The 15,992-nt window shown below is 58.3% G+C and overlaps 1 protein-coding gene across 3 annotated transcripts in view; it reads left to right on the top strand.

Annotated features, from left to right (window-relative positions):
• Window positions 1-15,992, top strand: part of SH3BP4 (SH3 domain binding protein 4) — a 69,853-nt gene that overhangs the window by 21,369 nt on the left and 32,492 nt on the right. The window contains exon 1 of one of the 3 annotated variants that reach the window (XM_079132271.1): window positions 1,319-1,667. The exons of the other annotated variants lie outside the window; for them this stretch is intronic. The gene's annotated coding sequence lies outside the window, so the exon portion shown is untranslated. Of the gene's footprint in view, window positions 1-1,318; window positions 1,668-15,992 lie in introns of those variants that run through there. 3 annotated transcript variants of the gene reach the window in all.

The raw sequence follows: 15,992 nt of genomic DNA on the forward strand, positions 1-15,992 counted from the left end.
GGAAGTAAATGTCACGAAGCACTTCTCTTTGGGAGTGTCCCCTGTAGGTTTGGCTGCTGACCCCGCCCCTCACTTCTGCCCACTCTCTGGGGCTAGCTTGTTGTGCATGTGAGGCGGACTTCTTGGGTGCCAAATTAAGTGTAGGATGTCCAAGTGCATTTGGATGTTTGGGTTGTAGTTACGCTAAGAAATTTTTGTTATCCTTAGTTCAGGTTTAACTGGGTGCCCTGGATTTTGCTGGGGACTGTAGTCCCTGGGCTGCAGTTGCTGTTCTGTGGCTTGGTCCTGGGTGGCCAGCCTCTCCTGCTGCTGGCTGGCTGGCTGGGTCGCTCTCTCTCAGATTGGCGTTTCTTGTGCTGGGCCGAGTCCACAGCATGCCACAGCTGAGGGCGGCACTGCCCGTTTGATGGGTGAGGAGTGGAGGGGCAGCAGGGTCCAGCAGCTGGTAAGCCAGGCTCTGGTAACTCTTGGGCCATGAGACTCAAAGCCCAGGAGCTGGAGGGTGTGGGATGGTGAGCCATGGCCTTCCCTGGAACTCTCCCAGGGGAGGAAGTGCCATGCTTGAGTGTAGGCGGCAGGCCCTGTGGGGCGCCGTCCCGCTGGGCCTGGAGGAAGAGGTGCTGTTTGCACTGGTGAGGGGGCAGGACCTGGCTGGAGTGGAGGATCGGCAGACTGCTGTGGGAGATTCACGGAGGCCCCCTAAAGGCCCCACTAAAGCATCACCACACTGGAGACTAAGCTTCCCCCTCAGACAGACCACATCCAAAGCATGGCACCTGGTGGCCTGCATCTGCCCCCAGTGTGATCAGGACCAACTCTGTGGGAAAGAGCAGAGGAAGAGCTGATCGCAGAGCAGGGGCCCAGCGTGCGTGCGTGGTGGAGAAACAGACCAGAGCAGGTGTGCCAGGTGCAGAGGGAGGCCAGGAGTGGGCGTGCCACACCAGAAGCTGGAGGTCAGGAGCCCCTTTCCAGTCCCCTCGGGGCTGCCAGATGGGCCAGCTCTGCCCACACCTTGACTTTAGCCCAGTGAGACCGGCCTCACATTTCCGGCCTCCAGAACTGTAAGGAGTGAACTTGAATTCTAAGCCCCAGTTTGTGATGATGTCTCAGCAGGTAGGGGAAGTAATGGACTGAGGTCCCAGGGGTCTGCAGGGCAGGGCGTGGAGCAGCTGGCGCTCATTCCCGGGAGCTTCCCACTGCCACATGGCTGCCACGGCACCCCACCCCCCCCAACCTGTGGGCGTGACCTCTGCCAGGCCTCAGCCTGGAAGGAGCTGCCGTGGTTCATAGAGATATAATGCTGAAATGGCCCCTGGGGCGTGAATACCCTTTCCTTCCCCCAGATTTAGCTGAGATAAATGTATCTATTAATAGAACCTAATATTTGCTTGGCTTTCCAAATCGGGACTTTCTAACAATAGGAGTAGCCCACTGGCTTTGGCCAGCACTGAGCAGGAGTGAGTGCCCATTTCTGTCGCTCAGTTGTGTGCTTCAGGCTTGGCCCGAAACCTGTGCGACAGGGCCGGCCCTGCGTTTGTCATCTGCTCTGATTTGTGACCTCCAAAACAGCCTGCAATGAGGACTTGGATGCGAGTGTTTGGGAAACTGATTCCACTCCGCAGGAGTGGGGGTACCGAGGGGGCCGGAAAGAGGAGCCGCTGTGAAGGGTGAGTGTTGGGGGTGGACGGCCACCAGGGGCTGCACCATGTGGAACCAGAGACAGCGCCTCAGACTGTCCCTCTAGAGAATGGGAGGTCAGCCGGGCAGCGGGCTGCACCTGTCTGAGGTTTGGAGATTGTCTCCACAGGGTCCCTCCGTCGTGGGTGGCCTTCCACACAAGTCTCCTTGGTGACGGTCCCCCGTGGGTTTGAAGAAGGGCAAGTGTTTTGGCAGCTTCTGACCACCGCTGGGCTCTGCCTTCGTGGCCACGGGGCGTCAGAGTGGTGGAGCTGTTGAGAAAGCGAGGGGGAGGGCGGGGAGCGCAGGGTCCCTGGCCCTGTGCTGCATCCTCCGTTCCGCGGGCATCCACGTCCAGGCTGGGGCCTTGTGCACGACCAGAAGCTTTGCTCCTCGGAGGAGCCGCCCTCTGTCTCCACAGCTGTCCTCCGTTGTGTCCTTCTGTGACTTCCAGCTCCTGGCCTGCAGCATGCTGGCATTTCAGACCTCCCTGAGTGGAGGGGAGGACTCGGCGAGGACGGTGAGGTGGCCCAGCGATGGGTGAACGTTCTTGACCCTCACGTACCGGGCGCCGCTGGGAGGGCAGAGCTGGTGTTCATTCATGTCTGACTTCCAGATTCTTGGGGCAGAGGTCAGAGTGAATAGCCTGGGACAGCCCAGCGTGGAGGGGCCACCCCCACGGCTCCTGAGCTCTGCTGGGGTGAGGGGCAGTGGACAGAGCTACCCTCCTGCTGTGCTGGGTCACTGCCTGGGCCACGTGTGCTGCCCAGGTGCTGCTCCAACCTCTCCACGTGACTCAAGCCAGGGGTTGGGTGGCCAAAGGAAGTGCTCCATGCCTTCTGGCCTGCCTTGTGGTGGTGGGCGTCACCAAACCCCATGTCACCGAGTTGACACTCTCCTCCTGGAATGCACCACGTCCAACAGAGAGTGGACATTCGATTGACTCTTTTCAAATTTGCATTTTTAAAACATACTTTTAAAAAATTTTGTGGTTTTTAAACATGTATTGTTTTAAAGTAAGGTATTTCCTGAGACAGGGACTGCCCTGCATTTCTGGATAACATCGTGGTCATCCCAGCAGGACTCAGGCACTGGGGAGCCATTTGGGGGACATTTTAAAGTGCAGTGTGGTCTTACGACTTCCTCCAGGGTCTGGGCTTCAGCGGGTGCTCTCTCCAGAGACTCCCTTTCTGACTCCTTTCCACATCTGCCTCGAGGGTGTGACCCGCCGTCTGAAGCAGGTGGAATGTGATCTGTCATCCAGGAATGAGTTGCAGACCATAAGTGCTCCTGTAGGGCAGTCCCACCCTGCTCTACTGGACGGGCTTCCCCTGCCCCCAGGGAGGGGCGGCCAACAGCAAGGCCACTCTGCTGCTCCCGGGAAGGAGTTGGCTGGGCGGGGTTCTGGAAGAAAGGCACCAGCCCTCATGAGCACTGGGTTCGGGGACCCCTGTGTGGGTACACAGAGGTGCATCTAGGCCCATCCCACCGCCTCGGGGTAGGTGGGAAGGACCAGCTGTGGGCACAGTGTCCAGTGGCAGAGCCAGGATTGGAGCCACACTCTGACAGCCGGAGTCCTCAGCAAGCTGTCTGAACACTGCCAGCCTCCCCAGCATCTGTCGGAGCAGACACGCATCAGGCCTTGGTGACGCTCCCTTCGTCTGCTTCAGCAGGATGTCTAGTTGAGCCTCCCGCAGCTTCTCCACTGGGGTGCTCCGGGGTCTGTCGGAAGGGGGACAGGAAGGAGTTGCTGAAACCCAGCCTGGCGTTGGGCCCTCGAGCACATGCACAGCCATCTCTGCAGCCTGCTGCCGAGGGCACGGTGCTGGCCTGGCAGCACTTCGGGTCAGGCACGTCCCTGAAGCTGGTGCTGAAGTTGGTTCCTCATCTGCGAGGTAAGCCTGGGGACACATGTCTCTTGCCTCACGTGCTCGTTGAGAAGAGTAGCGAAGTGGAGAAGCACACTGGCCGAGGGGGTCGTCCCTGCAGCACGTGGGTTCTGAGTGTCACCCGGGAGGTCTAAGGAAAGCGTCTTCTGGAGCTGAGCGTGCAGGCGGTTTGACGCGTGCTCCTGTGACAGCCCCTGCCTTCACCGATGGAGGCGGCCGAGCCCTCAGCCTGTTCGCTGTGTTTCTTGCGCTCGGTGCTATTTTATGGTTCCTACAAGGAAAGGGCCAAGTGCCCTCCCTCAGGGCCCCTGGGCTCGTAGCCAAGGGAAAGGAAGAAAACCCACGTCAGGCGCGCGTCCTCGTGACGCAGAGAGCTTCTTGACAGTAGGAAGCCTAGAGCAGGGACGTCCGGTCCTTGCGCGGAGGTCACTAGTCAGGGGGCACTTCTGGCTCTTGGCACTCAGGAGTCCTCCGCTAGCCACTGTGCCCAGCAGGTGCGCAGCCCATGTGCAGGGGGCCTGGTGGGAGAAGGTCCCTGGGCAGTGCCAGAGCGCTGGCCCCTTCTCTCCTGGAGGCACCTGTCCTCTGGCTGTCAGGTGGCCATGCCAAACCCCTCGGCCCTTCCGGCCAGGCTGGAGCTGTGAGCATGCTCCAGCGATTATCCAGCTTTTATCCAGCCTTTCTAGAACTTGAATTGTCGTGCAGGTTACTCTCTCATAACCATTAATGCATGAAGTAATTAAATTTGTATATACTTCCATAACTATGGCCCACCAGTCCCAGCCAGTGGGAGCAGACGCCCGAAAGGAAGGAGGAGAGCCCTTCGGGCTAGGGAAGGGCAGGCCCATCCTACACTAGGAGCGCAGGACGGGGCGCAGACCCACAGCCAACTGTCCGCAGAGAAGGGTCTCACAAAGAGAAGGAGGCTGTGAAGATCAGCCACGCCACCCAGGTGACCCTGCCAGGCTCCAGGTGGGACTTCCTGCAGTCGAATGAGTCGACCCTGATGACTTGGTGGCTGCTTGGTGGCCGTTTCTCCTTTCCAGGCCCGCTTTGTGCCGAATACTCATGTTGGTGCAACGCAGGGCAAAGAAAGGCGGATCTGTTCTCATCATGCTCTCGGTAGCATTTAAAATCGCGTGTGGCAGGGAAGGCCAAGCACTGCGCTCTGCGTGAGGAAGTTTACCGGCCATGCCACTGGGCTCCCGTTTGCCTGCCTCTTGCTTTGCTGTGCTGGGCATGGAACCCAGAGGCTGTTGAACAGCCTCTGGGTGGGCAGGGCCTTGAGAGTTCCTCTCCCATTTTGCAGACAGAGAACATGAGTGTGACACCCTAGCGAGATCGTCACAAAGAACCACAACTGCTGGGCTTGAGCGGCAGACTGTCCTGCCTCCTGGCTCTGCAGCCCGTAGGTCCGCAGCCAAGGCGTGTTCAGGGCTGGCTCCTGAGCTGCGTGGGGAATCTGCCCCAGGCCTCCCAGCGCTTGGTGATCGCTGGTGTTCCCTGGCTTGTGGAAGCCTTGCCACCCTCCCTCTGAATGTTTGCAAGGCCTGGGCTTGCATGGGTGCGCCTGTCTCCAAATTTCCTTTTTTTATCAAGTCACTTAGTCACGTTGGGTCCTGATCTGCTCTTAGCTTCATATCCCTTAAAGATTCTGTCCATGAATATGGTCACATTCATGAGAAGCAGGGGGACTGTCCTGGACCCAGGATTCAGGACAGTGGCCACCTCCACGTGTGTAGCTTCATCCAAGTCAGATAGAATGAGGACCACGAGCCTGCTGTCGTCGTCCCTCCTGACTTCCAGCCCACGGAGGAGGAGAAGCTGCAGTTTGTGTCTCCAAGGCCATAGCTGTGTAGGTCAGCACTGTCAATCAACGGGGTGATGCAAGGCCATCTCACTGAGCTGCCGGAGAAGACACTGGTGTCTTCAGACTCCTGAGGCAGGGCAGTGTGTGGAGAGTCCCCAGGTTCTAGCTAGCAGTGACACTGATGCTTCTTGGAAGAACAAGTCAACAGAACTCCTCATGTGCCAGGCTCGACCGGCTCCATCCACCCACATTAAATTGTGTGGTTTTCTGACTTTTGAGGCCACAAGGACTTAGGAGCCCGACTGTGTGGTGGCTCCTTGGTTGTGCTCAAGGGAGAGGCAGCCCTTGTCCAGAGATCTTGTGCTTCTGCTTCAGGTGGAGCAGGAGTGGGCGAGGGGTGGGCAGGGGAAGCCAGTCCAGTCAACCCGCCGGCCCAGCGGGACCTCCACAGCCAGGAGTCCCGCTTCTCCCTCCCAGCACCAAGCTGCCCCTGTGCTTGCTGAGCCCAGCAGGGATGCCCTGGCCCCACAGGAGGACACACAGTTCAGCTTCAGGAGTTCAGGCCCTTAGGTAAAGGCTGCTGCCTAGAGAGCACTCAGACGTGCAGAGTGGACCCCTGGAAAGCCCAGGGAGCTGGCCAGCCCCATCTGAGCATGCAGTGTAGTCAGAGCATGGAGCAGCAGTGCAGAGGATGTATGAGCCCAGCTGTGGAGGGGAGCGACTTCCCTCTGCACAAAGCAGCCTGGTGCCTCGTTGGAGCCGATGCTGGGTGGCAGTGGGTTGTCCAGCCAACCGTTATTTTGCACCTCAGACGGCAGCTGGGAATGGGTGGGTGAGCCCAGCACAGATGCAGGGACCCTGCAGAGGCCGGCCGTGCGGAAGTTGTTTTGCTGGGGACCTCCAGGCTCATCCGCCCCTGTGACTCCTGGCTTCTTGCCCTGCGTAATGGAGAGTTGGGGGGGGGGTCTCATAAACTAAGGCGTGGTGGTCTCTTGCAGGGACAGGCTCCAGGCATGGACCTGGCATGCACAGCCTGGGACAGCCAGGGGCTTCATTTGAAGGACATGGGTCTCGGGAAGCTCCAGGCACCTGCCAGTGACCCCCGTGGGCTTGTCTGGGAGCTGCCCTGCGTGGAGGAGGGAGGCTGGTTCCAGCCCCAGCTGGTGATTTCTTGAGGTCCCTGTCATGGGTGATATTCATCCCTGTGGGAGCGCATATTCCCTCAGAGGTCCACTCCTGTTCATGGACATGCTGTCCCTGATGTCCTTGTTGGTCCAGTTAAGGTGGCACTTCAGGTAGGACCCGTATGCTCACTTCCTGTGTCCCTCACAAAGGATCTGCAGACTGATGAGTGCAGATGAAGAGTCCTGGTGTGGCACCTCGTCCAAGTGGACCTAGGTCCAAGGGGTTGGGTGTCAGGAAAGGAGGGGCCCCAGGTCCTTAGGTGTGCTGGTCTGGTTGGGTTTTTTGGGGGGAAGCAGACAGAAGCACCCCCAGGCTGTGGATATTTTCACTCCTCAGCCTGCTGCGGTATTTCCTCCTCCTTTCCTTCAGTGCACGAAGCTCTCGGCCCGCCTGCTGGGTGGACAGTACCTGCTGTCTGTGGCGCAGCCCTCCTGCCTCGCCCGGCCTTCCTTGGAGGTGGAAGCCTCCATTGTACTGGGGATGTGTGTCACGCTTGGCCTCCTGGGGTGTCCATCAGCCTGAGTGTGATCACCCGTGCCTTGTGAGCACACGGTGCTGGGCGTCAGGAAGGCCGTCGTCATCGAGATGTACGTCCCTAGTGGACTTCCTGTGTCCTGATGGGCACTCCCTCTGCTCCTTCCACACCTGTGCACACCCAGAATTCATTTTCCCATGGGAGGCGCGTCAGTTAAGTCCTAAAGAGGGACCGTGTCCTAAAACTAAGACACTGCCTGGGTCCCCCAGGGGGAGGGACCCTGCCTCCCCCTGGGCTGTGATGCTCTTCAGTGCGCAGCAGACGTGGGCTGTGTCCGGAATGAAACCTTCCCTCTCTTTCCCAACAGTGAGGTCCCAGCTTCCTCTAAAAGCCCAGAGCCTCTGTTACTCCTTTCTGGAAAGTGGGCCTGAGTGCAGGTGGCTCTGGGTGGCTCATGGTGGCCCCCTTCAATCCCACCGTGCCTTGCCGTTGGGGGTCAGGTGTGCTCTGGCTGGGGTGGGCTCTGCAGGTCTGGCTCCCCCTGCCTGGTCCAGGGAACTGCGCTGCAGCTTTGTCTGCAAACCCATCTGCGGAGGTTGTCAGTGGGCAGGTGTCAGGAGGTCAGCGAGACAGTGTGGGGGGAAGTAGGCAGAGGAAGCAGTGCCCAAGCCTGCGCTCCCTGGGCGGGGGCTGAAAGTCCTCTGGGGCGGCCGTGGGGGCCAAGGGAGCAGACGCCATGGTGCTGTGGTCTTAGTGAGGGTTCCACAGCAAGGCGACCCACAGCAATTCTGGTGTGGGTGACCCCTGGGAGTCTGCTGAGCAGGGCATGGAGTGGGACAGGCTTTGTGGCCACTGCCTTGGTCACTGGATGCAGGGTAACTGAGATGGAGCCTCTGTGACCTTGGTTGTGGCTCCTTCCAGCGAGGCAGTCCCAGGAGGCTGGTGGCCAAGGTCCCGCTGCCGGCTACACTCCAGGAGCTGGGCACCACATCACAGGCCTGCCTGTCCTTCCCCTCACCTCTGAATGGCTTCTGAACTTGGCCTTCTGAGTTTGCAGCCACCGTCCACAGTGGCTCCCTTCCAGACCTCTTCCTCTGCCATCAAAGCCACTGTCCCCCTACGGGGTGGATTATGCCGATGTGCCCAGGTGAGCTGGTGTCTGGCCTGCTCCCTGGCCGTATCTTTCGTGCCCAAGGTGTGCAGACCTGTGGGGAGACAGGCCTCGTGTGTGGAGCGGCTGCCAGAGGGAGAAGTTCTTCCAGAAGCTTCTGTTGACGTACCTGCCTTCTGCAGCCGCCTGAGGCACCCCCCTCGCAGCTCTCTTCCCACATCCTTGGCAGCCCGCAGTGTCCCCGGCATGGAAAGGTCAGCTGTCTTCCGTGTGGCGGCACCGACGCTGGCACCTGTGCATTCCCAGAATGGCCCTTTGTCTCTGCGCCCGTGAGTTCCTGCTCTCCTGCTGCCGAGAAACCAGACCTGCAGCTTGTCGTCTCCCGGCAGCCAAGGGACAGGGCCCAGGTGGACTGTCCTCTGTGTTTGCACAAAGGGGTCATTATTCTCTTACTGTAAGAGGTTGAGTGTTTCCCGAATGGTGGCACCCAGTGATGCGCGAGCTCCGTGTGCCCCACAGTGACAAGGTCACTCTCGCTGTCCCCGTCCCAAGTGGGGTGCTTCGGGAGAGCATTTGTCCTTGAAACACGTGGCAGGATCTGTTAGGAGGGAGCAGCGCTGGTGTGGAGGAGGAGGAGCTGGGTCACGGGGCTGTTCACCACAGGCTGTTCTGTGTTCTCCTGACCTGGCAGCAGGAGCGCGGTGCCCCCAGGAATCCCTCGGCAGGGTTGTCCTGGTGACGGGAGTAACAGGGAGGCCACTCACCAGGTGGGGGAGGTTGGACTCCACTGGGCGCACCATGTGGGCACTGAGGCCGAGGGCCGGGGAGTTGAGAAGCGACGGGTGGACTGCCGGCTTCCTTTTTGGGCACTTATGGACTTAAAAGTCCTTCCAAATCAAGTGGACAGCTAGATGAATTGTTTTGGGTTTCCCTTTGAATCCTGGGCGTACTGTTAAACCGAGGGAGCCTGGAAGTTTCCAGCTTCTCTCCCCATCTTCTATGTCACGTTCTCAGGGTTCACTTGTTCACGGGTGTGGAAGGATGTTGGGGTGTCCAGGGGTTCCATGCAGGCTTTAGCGGGGAGCTGAGGGATTCAGGGCTCTGAGGCAGGCCCCAGGCTTTGCCCTGCAGGCGGGGCTGTTTGGGTCATGGGAAGCCTCCAGGGAGAACCCTCGTTCCCAGCATTCCTCTGGCCTGGCATTACTGGCCGGAGAGCGGGGTCTCTCCAGTGGGTGCTGAGCTGGCCTCTCTCTGGAGAGCGCAGTGGACCATGCAGTGACCCCCCATCAGCCCCCGTGTGCCTCACCTCTGCACTTGGCACGGGGCGCATCTTGGCCCAGTGGGCCTGCCCCACGCGGTGCAGGAGCGGCTGGCGGAGGGAGGCCCCTCTCTGGCTCCAGCATTCCCTGGGTGGCATTTGTGCGGTTTGCTTTCTCTGGCGTTCTGCCAGCATGGTGTCTGAGAGGAGGAGACTGGAGGAGGGGCCTGAGCTTTGCCACCTTGAAAGTGAGCCAGGGCGGTGCCTGCAGCTCTGTCCTGGGCAGGGGGCTTCCTGAGAGGCTTGCCTTTGCTGGCCCGAGGACAGTGGGTGGACCAAAGGTGGCCTGAGAGAAGTCCAGGAGGTGGGTGCAGGGTATTCACGGGGTCTTAAAAGACCATCCACTGCTGTGACACTTGGGCCTGGTTTTGCACTGCCCCAGCAAAAATCCAGTGTCTGCTTGGTGCTAATTGGCACTCACGCCCTGGTTTGCCTCAAGGTCACTGCTGGCAGCTCCCCAGGTCTGCTCTGGGCCTGCTTCTGCAGCGCCTGGCTGTGGTCGTGCGTCCTCCCTGAGTGAGGGTCCTGGCGCTTCACCAGGTTCTGATCCTGCTGTGCCCACCTAGGTCCTAGGACACCCGAATGTTGCTGCTGAGGTGCTGCCTCTGAGGGAGTGGAGTGCTGCCTGGCAGCTCTGTCCCTGAGGCAGTGAGGGCACAGCCAGTAGGGGACCAGCCACTGGGCAGGGGCAGCAGGCGGGAAGCTGAGGCTCTGGAAGACTGACCTCCCCGATAACCTGGGGACAAACTCGGACCCCCAGCAGCTTCAGTGACCGCCCATTGCTCAGGCCTGGACCACCCTGCATGCCCTACCCATGTTAGAGATAGACAGGAGCCTCTGGTACCTCCTGGCGCCTGCGGCCCACCAAGTTGCCCCCAAGCACCCTGTCTGCTCCCTTAACTGGTGCCCGGGAGGGCACACGAGCTACTCTGTGCCCCAGACTCCCATGCCAGCCAGTGAAAATAGCCACAGACATGGACCACACAGATGAGAGAAAGCAGGTCAAGTGTTTGTTGTTTTTGTTTTTAATGGAACGGTAGATTTATTTGAAAGTCAAATGTACCATTAAGAAGTGAGGTGGGTGGTCTTAAAGGAGCCCATGGCAGCTGGGCTCATCTGTTTTCCCCGGCCAGACACCTCCTGCCTGGACCTTGTGGAGCATCACTGACAAATTCGTAGTCTGCATTGTAGTTTGGATCTTGAATGTCCCCTGCGGGCCCCAGTGCTGAAGGCTTGGTCCCCGGCCCTGGTGCTGTTGAGGTGGGAGGGCCTAGTTAGTGGGAGGCGATTAGATCCCTGGAGACACGCCCTGGAATCAGTACAGGGACCCCAGCCCCTCACTGTCTCCTGCCATGACCTGCTGTACTGCTGCGGGTCCAGAGCAACAGAGCCAGCAAACCGAAGCCTGAGACTGGAAGCCGAAGTAAACCTTTTCCTTATTAATTGATGGTCTTGGGTGTTTTGCCACAGTGCTGGAAGGTGACCACGTGTTCTGGATTAGGGGCCAGTCTTCAGTGGGGGTCTCCACACTTTTCTAGAGCTTGTTTACTGGTTTTGAGCTGCGTTCATATCATCCACTTAACTGTAGAGGGTGCAGATCGGCCATACGTAGAGGTCTCCAGTCCTGTGCCTCCCGCTGGCGTGTCAGAACCTTCGTCACCCTGGAAGAACACTCCTGTCCCCCCCGTCTCCGGCAGGTGACCTGCAGGTGTCTGTTCTGTGCCTGTGGATGCTGCATGGGCTCCTCTGATCAGGCCTGCCCTGCTGGTTACCAGCAGATGACCCAAGAGCAGGGCTGTGCAGCGGCAGTGGCGGAGCCTAAGGTGGGGCCCGGCTCCTTTCAAGACCTCTGCACTGAGATGGCAGCGGACTCTACCCTGGCTCAGCGAGTGAAGGCAGTAGCTGTGGGCGTGAGGTCAGCGGGCAGCCGAGGGACGGAGGCCTGAGCCCGCCACGTATTGGACAAAAACTGGCCTCTGTTCTTCAGAGGTTGCACTTCAGTGCTGCTGCCAGCCGCCTTCTCGCCTCCGAGGGGCATGTGTGAGGACAGACACACGCTCGACGTGCTTAAGGCTTTGGGAATAAAAGTGAGTGGAAGAAGGATCCCCTCTTGCTTATTTCGAGAGCCTTGGGCTGTCTTGCCGTAGCTGCCTGGCCCTCCAAGACCTCTCCTGCCTAATCCAGAAGCTTCCTGCTCCCTGTGGCCCAGAGTCTTCCCGCTGTGCTGGTGCATTGCTTAGGGTGGGCTGAGCAGACCGCCTTTTCAGAAGAGCTCATGGGCACGTGGTGGTTGGAGCCCGGACTCTGCACTTCGGGTCCTGTCTGTGTTGCCTGCAAGACCTGGTGCATATCCGTGCTATGTGATCGGTCATCACTCTGGATTCTTTAGGGAATAATGACCGGGAAAAGGCCCACACATGAACTGGACAGGGCAGGTTTTTTCGAAATATTTTTGAGCTGAGGTTGGTTGAACCCATGGGTATAGAGGGTATTCTTGGGTCAGAAAAGTATCAGTGGAGAGAACTTACAATTTTGGCCATAGTCGCCTTTTGCATCAGTCGGTTTCCTTGGACCTTGGTTTCCCTGTCTGTAAGCATGGAGCTGGTGTCTCTGAACGTTCTCAGATACGGAAAGGGTATCAAATAATGAGCTCCAACTTGCTCGAGAAGAGGGGGTGGGGCACTTATTGGAAAGATTCTGGGCCCAAGCATGGCAGGTCCTGGGAACCAGAGTTTGAGAGATGAAACTGCCTTGCAGGAGCTTCCTGTTCCCTCGCCTGTGCATCCGGGATGGCCGCCAGCCACTGATGCGCAGGCCTTTGCAGGGCTTGCCCGGGAGCTGCTGTGGAGTTTCTAGTTCTCCCGAGGAGCTGGGTTGGTCTACCTGTGTGCGGCACCTGTTGCTACACACAGGAGAGGGACGGGTCCGCAGGGGCCTCCAGACCAGGGTAGGCCTGGAGAGGTGCGTCTGGGTCAGGTGCCCCTTTGGTGCCCCCAGGGAATCAAGAAGGTGGCATGTGTCTGTCCTCACCTGTGCTTGTGTGTGAGCTTCCTGTCCCCTTTCCCTGTTCCCTGCTGTCCTTCAGCTTGCCCCCTTCGCAGTTCCTAGAGGAAGTTCTTTATCCTCTCTGGGCCTCGTGGCACGCCTTCTCTGTGAGCAGGTGCCCATGGGCTGAGGGCATGGGTGGTCCTGGCCCTGACCCCTCGATCCGTGCTTTCCCAGGCCGCTGCCTTTCTGTTCCCGACTGTCGCCAGGGTCAGAAGAGAGATGAACATGGTTCATTGGCCAGAGTCTGTACCTTGGGGCTCCTCTTTCCAAGAGGTACACGGCTGTCCTCTGATTAGCAGGAGCGAGCAAAGGAGGATCGTGGGGTCATGTCGGGATGGTTTTGTCTGAGGCCCTGGCACAGGGCACCTGACTGCAGAGCTCATGCCCCCAGGGTAGAGGCAGGTTCTGGGGCCCCACATTTGGTGTGCCAGAAAGGACTCCAGAGGCCACCAGGCCTGCGTTGGTCAGAGGAAAAGCCAAGACACAAGGCCAGTGGCTCACAGAGGTCTCACTGTGCCTTCCCAGCACTGCCCCTGAGCCAGTCACTTGCTGCCGCCACCCAGCACGGGGTAGTCTGGTTCTTGCACTTGGGTTTATGCCCTGCCACCTTTTGTGGGTAGGGGTCACCTGGTTTTGGCCCCGGGCCCTGTGACACGCTGCTCCTTTCTGTGTGAGCCTCTTGCTGCTCCAGCCGCCAGTGAAATATAAAAAGCACCAGCAGAGGCTCTGGGTTGACCAAGGGTCTTGATGGAGCCCACTGAACCCTGGACCAGGCTTTGGTCATTGACCATCGTTTTTATAAGCAACAGAACAGGTGTGGGTATCCTGGGCTCTTGACCCGCAGCACAGTCCTTCCTGAGGGTCCGTGAAGCCCCTGAAGTTACACATCAACCTTTATGGGTGCTACATTTTCTACACAGCTGGCCAGAGCCTCTGTCAGATCCTTCCAGGATTTGTGCCCTCCAAGTTCATAGCCGCTGCCTTGGAAGAGGGCCCAAGACAAGCCCATCCAACTTGGAGATAAGATAAACTGGGGAGGTCTCCAGGAGGCACGCTGACTCCCCTGGCTGCAGTGCCCAGGAGAGGCCCCAGGGCCCAGGCGAGAGTCCCACTCTCCTGTGTGATTCCATCGCTCTGGCTTCTGTTACCTCCGGGTAGTGTTTGCGTGCTTAGAGAATGGAGAAGAACTGGCTTAGGAAGATTACCTGTGGAGTTGGACTTGGGCTTACTCCGAACAACACCTGGAAGTTGAAGGGGCTTTGCAGATGCTTAATAGAAATCAAGGCAGGTCCAGGTTGCTACAAGGTGGTCAGTGGACAGGTGGCTGGAGAGGGGTGTCCTCTGAGTTGTTTAGGCCTCTGGGTGCTCAGAAGAGGGTGGATTTGAAGAGGAGTTATGTACCAACTCCCAAAGGAAGGGTGGGCTTTACATGATGTGGTTTGGGGGCCGTTGGCAGATCTGGTGCAGTGGAAGCTTGAGAGAGCCTGGTACTGTGGAGTGTTTGAAGAACTCTTCTGCATGCCCATTTTAATTTTAATTCACACTGTGATTAGCAGTTTGCAAAACTCTCCTGGATTATCTGACTAGATCTTCTCAAGGACAGGGGGTGGAGCTAAGTATTCATTAAAGGCCTTGTTTTACAGATGAAGTGTGCCTCCGGGAAGCTGCACAATCCAAGGTGGCATGCTGGCTGGGAATGGCCCAGTTGGAGTCATCTGATTTCAGCATCCAAGTCCCCAGGCTACCCATGGTCTCAGATGATGGAAGGCCAGGGAAGGGTCTGGCACTGCCCAGCAGAGGAAGGAGTAGCCTGGTAGTACAGAATCAGGGAGGGCCTGCAGAGCCTCCCACAGGAATGCTGGACTCCAGATTCCCAGCTGGCTTTGATCTCTTGGTTTCAAAAGACTTAATGTAACTTGAGCTGGGGCATAGATATTTGCCGGTAGGCGTCTGCATGCAAGGTGCTGTAAAATAGTTTGCATAGCAGCTTGGGGTGCCGAGTTTTTGCACAAATTCTTAGATACCTCACACAAATGAGCTTCATACCGAGTGGGCCTAGGCTCCCCGCTAAAGGGCCATTTCCTTGTGTGGTGGGTTTACCCTGCCTTCAGGTCTTCCCTGAAGTTGGTCAAGGATACCCCAGCTGCTAGGTCCAGCCCAGCTGGGGGAACTATCCTCTTGCTGAGCTCTGGCCCTCAAATACCAGATCCCGGGGTGGACTTGTATCCTACACACCTGGGCATTGGAGGCCAGGGACCCGTTTATTAACTGAACAGCATCCTTGGTGGGCAGATGGAGTGGGCAGCATGGGAGCAGAAAGGGTCATCAGCAGGGTGGACAATGCTTGTCCTTGCTGAGCAAAAGAACCCTTTCTTTGGAGACTTCTCTCCTCTTCGCCTGTGCGGTTCTTGGGGGTGAAGCCTGGACTCTGGACTAAGCTGGGTGGGTCTGGGTTTAAATCTTGGTGACAGACTAACTTGAGTTCTGCTTTGCCTTTGTTTGCTCATCTGTAAAATGGGAATGGGAAATGTTATTGTTGGGGTATCCACTTGGGGTCCAGGTCCTTGGTGCCCCAAACAAACAGCTGAGCAGAAGTAACAGTGTGTTGAAGGGGGATGTGAAGGTAGCAGTCCGTAAGGTAGAGCGGAATGGGCCAAGCAAGAGACAGGCTCAGGGCCCTGACGCCTGGAAATCAGTGTTGCCGAGTCCAGAGCCGGTTGGTCTCTTTCCCAGACAGAACGGATTGAAGACCTTACCCGTTTACTCTGATGGTTTGCTAGGGACACCTGATTAGCACGCTGTCTGGTCCCCTCCTGGCTCATTTTAGAGTGCAGAACCTGTGGAAGGGTTGTCACGGGCAGAGTGGCAGTTGTCATGGTAACGGGACTCGACGTCATCGGGGCCGTGATGACTCCTCTGCCTGTCTCATCCTCCAGTGGCATTTCTCCTGTACCCTGCTGTCACCATCTTGGTGTCCCTGAGCTCCTACCTGACAAACACATCTCTGGACTGGAGCCTCCACAGTGGGTTCACGAGGACCCCCGTGGTACTAAACCCGCAGTGACAGTGACAAGCTGCCAGCTGCAGGTGCCGCCTGTCTGCTCCTAGGTGCCTCTGTGGTTTAGGCACCCCAGCCTGGTAAGGGCTTGAGCTGGCGTAAGTCCTGACAGGCCCACGAAGGCTGGGCATCTACCCCTACCTGGGATGCTGGTGCCCGAGGGCCCCCAGCTCTGAGACTCCGTCAACACCTCTGACCCGTGACAGCTTCCTGGTGGTGACGTGAAGTTTGGCTCCAGTCTGGCGGTGGCTGCTCCTCACTGCACAGGGTTCTTTCTGTCCATAGGTGGTTGTTCAGGTGTTCAGCATGTGTGCGGCCTGTTCCACCCCTGGCACCGCAGAAGACAGACTAAAGCAGCAGCGTCAGTGTGGCCAAGAGGCACAGTGCCACCGAGGCTGGGACAGGCAGCGACATGCTACCT

The sequence above is a fragment of the Sciurus vulgaris genome (assembly GCF_902686455.1).
Source record: "Sciurus vulgaris genome assembly, chromosome: 3".
In the NCBI taxonomy this organism is placed as follows: Eukaryota; Metazoa; Chordata; class Mammalia; order Rodentia; family Sciuridae; genus Sciurus; species Sciurus vulgaris.